The sequence below is a fragment of the Mytilus galloprovincialis genome, chromosome 8 (genome assembly GCF_965363235.1).
Source record: "Mytilus galloprovincialis chromosome 8, xbMytGall1.hap1.1, whole genome shotgun sequence".
Lineage (NCBI taxonomy): Eukaryota > Metazoa > Mollusca > Bivalvia > Mytilida > Mytilidae > Mytilus > Mytilus galloprovincialis.
The window spans coordinates 54,736,008-54,741,775 of NC_134845.1; the positions used below are offsets into that span (position 1 = coordinate 54,736,008).

At 31.8% G+C, this 5,768-nt stretch overlaps 1 long non-coding RNA gene across 1 annotated transcript; it reads right to left on the minus strand.

Annotated features, from left to right (window-relative positions):
* Window positions 1-1,416: 1,416 nt before the first annotated feature.
* Window positions 1,417-5,464, minus strand: LOC143043386 (uncharacterized). Its single transcript, XR_012968355.1, has 4 exons — window positions 5,386-5,464; window positions 2,400-3,721; window positions 1,980-2,040; window positions 1,417-1,488 (listed from the first exon to the last, which is right to left on the minus strand). It is a non-coding gene; the product is annotated as an uncharacterized LOC143043386 (long non-coding RNA).
* Between the last annotated feature and the right edge of the window lie 304 nt (window positions 5,465-5,768).

The window sequence follows — 5,768 nt, forward strand, 5'->3', positions numbered from 1 at the left end:
GATTAAACCATCACTGGAAGTGAATCAATCAAATATTTCACACGTTTTCTTCCTGTGTACAAGCTTCAGTAACCCTGTTTTCTTGAATGGATTTGTTTGCATGACAAGTACAGTCTCCAAAATTTGTAATCCATTACATGTACAAGTATAAGGTTAAATACCATTTTTTTATATCATTTTAAACACATTAACGTCTAATTTTAAAAATTACGCTTTTCAAATTATTAATTCATGTAATTTAAATGATGAAAAAGAAATTACAGTTGCAGTAAGTGGGGTTTATGTCCGCTTATAATGAAAACGTTATATACTGCAACATGTTCAACTGGTAAAGATTTTAATTCTGAGTCATAATGCACCATATGTTGATAAAGTTGTACAACCAAGATATATGTCTTTGACAGATTTTTATGCCCCATTTATGGGCATTATGTTTCCTGGTCTGTGCGTCCGTCCGTCTGTTCGTTCGTTCGTCCGTTCGTCCGTTCGTCCGTCTGTCCCGCTTCAGGTTAAAGTTTTTGGTCGAGGTAGTTTTTGATGAAGTTGAAGTCTAATCAACTTGAAACTTAGTATATATGTTCTGTATGATATGATCTTTCTAATTTTAATTCCAAATTAGAGATTTGACCCCATTTTCATGGTCCACTGAACATAGAAAATGATAGTGCGGATGGGGCATCCGTGTACTGGGGACACATTCTTGTTTTTAACTGCATTGAAATGTAGGCTACATTTCTTACAGCTGTAAAGTTCAAGGGAATATCATTTGTCGAACCTTTTTCGTATACAACTGGAATTGACGTACTATGGTTTGGTGTTAATTTATCTTAAATAGGAGTTGATTATTAAAAAGAACACAGCTATATCATAATCAAAACAACTGAATAATACGAATTCAACGAATAGAATGGAATGGAAGTAATAAAGGTATGGATATAAAGCCGACATGCTCACATAATTGTAGAACAAACGAAATACGTATTTTGTACGAGGGGTTCTTCAATACTATAATACAGTACAAAGGTTACGTTGTAATGTACTATTTTATTATCCATTTGTGTGTTCCTTGTGCTGAGTGTTCTTGTGATTGGTTGTACTGTATTCCTGTATCGTAGTGTTGTTATTTTTTGTGGTATATTTTAACATTGTCATATAAGCTAAACAAACAAGTTCAACCTACCATTTTTTTCTTAAAATTTCCTGCCCCACATGAAGAATATGGCCGTTGCCACAACTCTCATTTTAATATAATTTGATATGTTTTTGACATAATGGTTAATCCTAATCGAAATGTTAAAAATATTTGCTAACTTTCTTTTCATACATAATGTACACACATCTTACCTTTAACATGTCATTATTTAAACCGAATTGTTTTTAAAAAAAATGTTTAGTTTAAATGTTAATTAACACACACTTGTTGGAACCGCTAAGTTATATTGATAGGCGTCAAAGTTTCCGTTTTTCACTATTTCATTCTTCTTTGGCCTGAAATCAATAAATTCGGTCATTTCAACAAGGTTGTTTTCAGAAAATATGATTGATGTTCTTTAACACATTTTATTTTGCATGAATGTATAAACATATACTATTGTATGTCTGTGATATTTTCAAAAATTTAAAACAAAAAAGGATGGCAAATCAAAGTTTCAGACATTTATGAAACTTATATTTTTCAGTGGCTCTAAAGGTTTCAAAATCTATGACATGGCTGAAGTTGATAAAGAAACAGAAAATGAGTAACCAATGAAAGCAATTGTTATTGTTTTTAATTTAGTAAGTTTCATGTTGAATCAGGGAGAGTTAGTATAATATTTGATACTTTCCTTTGCCTTACAAAGGAATAAATTATACTGATAAGTAAAAAGTGTGATCTTTAATCATGTTAATAGCTTCAAATAAGCAATTAAAATATATTTATCATGGTTCCTCACATCCATATACTTTAGATTATAAGTTATTCTTAGATAAACACTTACTTTGTTTCTACAATGAATGAGACAAATGAAGATGGCATCGGATCTTGTGTACATTCATAATCTACAAATAATGAGTAATTAGCATTATGTGATTCAGAGTGTCTTTAATTTTGAATTCGTAAACAACATGATCTAGAACACTCATTCACCGGAGAACAACTTACATGAAAACATATAGTTGTTTGTTAGTACTTCGGTAGTTTTAGCAATTGAAAATTAAAAAAACATTTAACTTCTTCAGGCAGTTATAAGGTGCACGTGTTCCTATATTTACCTTCATAATTATTGTTTAACAATTACGTCTAACACTGAGACCTCAATGATTTCGACATTACAACAATATTCTAATTTGCTAACATGTTCATGTTTTATTTATGTTTGTATAGTTGTCACAAGTGTGGCGAGTATGTTTGAGCTTACCAGCTGACAATCCATTGTTCGTCGGACAGTTGGTTACGTAACATGTGCAATCTTCCTGTTCTGGCATGCAAAACCGAATATTTCTAGGGCGTAATACAAAAGTGTAACCTCGTGTATAATCGCAGCCACATGTGCTATCTTCCTTTGTTGAGCCAGGAGAAAAAAGGAGTTGACCTTCTTCAATACATGATGATTTCACGAAGGCGCATTTGCTCAGTTTTGTCGAAAAAAATTTGAATGGTTGATATCTGTTCACAGTGCAGTTCATATTTCTTCTATTGCCTTTAATTACATACTTTTGACCTGAGAGGGAAAAAATGTTATACAACGTACGTACATGTATGAAATCTGTGTAAGCAATTGTATATAACTTGATTTCAAGAGATACGAGTTTTGTCATTTTGTTTAACAAAATCAGTTGATAGATGTACCATTATAAATCATTCATGTCATATATTCACGCATGCGTTTAAAGGAAGGGTTGTCTATGCATTGTGATGTATTTTGGGGTTAGTTATCCTTTGGCAATGTTTGTATGATAAGTTATCTGTAACATGCATAGGTGAATATATCACACTTTGGAGCAAACTGTTCATGTCCATTTTATCTAACGAATTTTTTGGTTCAATAGTTATCAAAGGTACCAGGATTATAATTAAATACTCCAGACGCGCGTTTCATCTTCATAAGAATCATCAGTGACGCTCAGATCAAAATAGATGTAAAGCCAAACAAGTACAAAGTTGAAGAGCATTGAGGATCCAAAATTCCAAAAAGTTATGCCAAAAACTTTGGTAATCTATTCCTGGGATAAAAAAATCCTTAGCTTTTCGAAAAATTTAAAGTTTTGTAACAGGGGATTTATAAAAATTGATTTTCATGTTAACACCGAAGTGCTGACTACTGGGCTGGTGATACAATACACAGATATACATATTTTCTGCATAGGTCGAATGTGAAAGGATTAGTACAATACTTCAAGAAGGTCAATTTAGATCATGTTGTGTGAATTCAGGTATTTTATAAAGACCATGTACATGTATTTGTTTTGTATTTCTCTAAATGAGTAATTTTCATTTCATTGTACATGTTATTGCAACCTACTTTCAATTTGATGACTATTTATACTTGCCCATTCTGACAAAATCAGATTTATATAAGCACGATTCTCTGTAAGAATCTTGCCGGACATCTTTTAAACAAGAATAATTTTCTTCTGTTATATTACAATACCAATGAGCACGTATCATTCTGTGTGATGCATGTGGACACTTGAAATCATATTCTGTAGCAACAAATGACACCAATATGAAGATAAAGATCTACAATATTAATAAATAAAACGCACATAAATGTATCAGCCATTAACATGATCAAATATTGAAATTATCTGCGACAGTTCATGGTTATTTTTTACAAATGACAAGCCAATGCATATAATGACAATTACTTTTTTAATAAAATTGAAAATGGAAATGGGGAATGTGTCAAAGAGACAACAACCCGACCAAATAAAAAACAACAGCAGAGGGTCACCAACAGGTCTTCAATGTAGCGAGAAATTCCCGCACCCGGAGGCGTCCTTCAGCTGGCCCCTAAACAAATATATACTAGTCCAGTGATAATGAACGCCATACTTATTTCCAAATTGTACACAAGAAACTAAAATTAAAATAATACAAGACTAACAAAGGCCAGGGCTCCTGACTTGGGACAGGCGCAAAAATGCGGCGGGGTTAAACATGTTTGTGAGATCTCAACCCTCCCCCTATACCTCTAACCAATGTAGTAAAGTAAACGCATAACAATACGCACATTAAAATTCAGTTCAATAGAAATCCGAGTCTGATGTCAGAAGATGTAACCAAAGAAAATAAACAAAATGACAAAAATACATAAATAACAACAGACTACTAGCAGTTAACTGACATGCCAGCTCCAGACTTCAATTAAACTGACTGAAAGATTATGATTTCATCATATGAACATCAGGCACAATCCTTCCCGTTAGGGGTTTAGTATCATACCATCATAACATATATGAAAAGAACATAACCCGTGTCATGCCAACAACTGTTTTTTTAAAAAAAATAATGTGTTTAGTTCCGATGCAAAGACCTTATCAGTGACTCAATATTAATGCCAAAATATGCAATCTTTAATGACTTGACAACAGTATCGTAATTATATCCCTTCTTTAAGTTTACTTTAACCAACACTTAAATTTTGTTCGAAGTGGAGGCCAAACAAAGATGTTACATGGTTTCCAACAATGTCGAGATGTTATCGATGAATCGTGAATCGATAGTACCAGAATTTTATACAAAAAAAGGCATTGCAAAGTATTTAAACATATTGAATACTGTATATGGGACAGTAGTGACATTTTTTTAATGTCATTGTAGACGAATGAATAATAAAGGAAAATACAAAAAAATATATGTTATGACAGAAATTAAATTTTGACTTGTGGAACTATGTATATCAAATATTTTAATTTTGATTGCTCAGGATCAATACGATTGACATTTTAGAAAACTAGTAACCAAACTATTTCTACAATAAGCTTTTTTCTCATAAATTAGTGTTTTAATCCTCTTCAGCTTTGTACTAAATTTGGCCTTTTTAACTTTTATTTGAGCGTCACTGGTGAGCCTTTTGAAAACAAAACGAGCGTCTAGCGCAAACACAAAATTGTAAACCTGGTATCACTGATGAGTTTTTTATTCAAATCAATCTGAACAAGTAACTGTCACCTCCTCATTTCATTTCTGTGGACAATATTCATTGTTATTGACAGATAGTGCACTTGCCTTAGATACAATTCTGATAAGGTGATGAATTTAACATGTTTAACCTACATATATTCATATCGCATAATGTAAATTGTAAGTAGTTAAATTATTTATTACACATAATGATTAAGTAGTAAGGTCTTTTTTCATATTTTCTTAGTGAGTGGAATGCTTATTTATGAATATCTTACTGTATGAATCACGAACTTAATTAAATCCATCTGTTATATGATGTTGTTATCCTTTTTCTGTCATTGAAATTGGTTTTTAAGTTTCTGAAATAAACGATTGAATAATTAGTCATATGCATACTAATGATTATAATTAACTCGGGGTCGAATTCCTTCATGCAATTTAAAAAGCTTGCATATATATTTAAACATGGTTCATTGAATCTATTAGTCGTCTATTTAAACTTTTCTGTGTTAACCCTTACACATATCTTGATATGCATATATTAATGTGTATACATCCCAAAGATTCAACTAAGTATTGCCCTATGTATGAGACGTTAGGTAATGATTCGTCAATAAGAACCCATTGATACAAGTGAACAAAGGACATTTAACTGTGT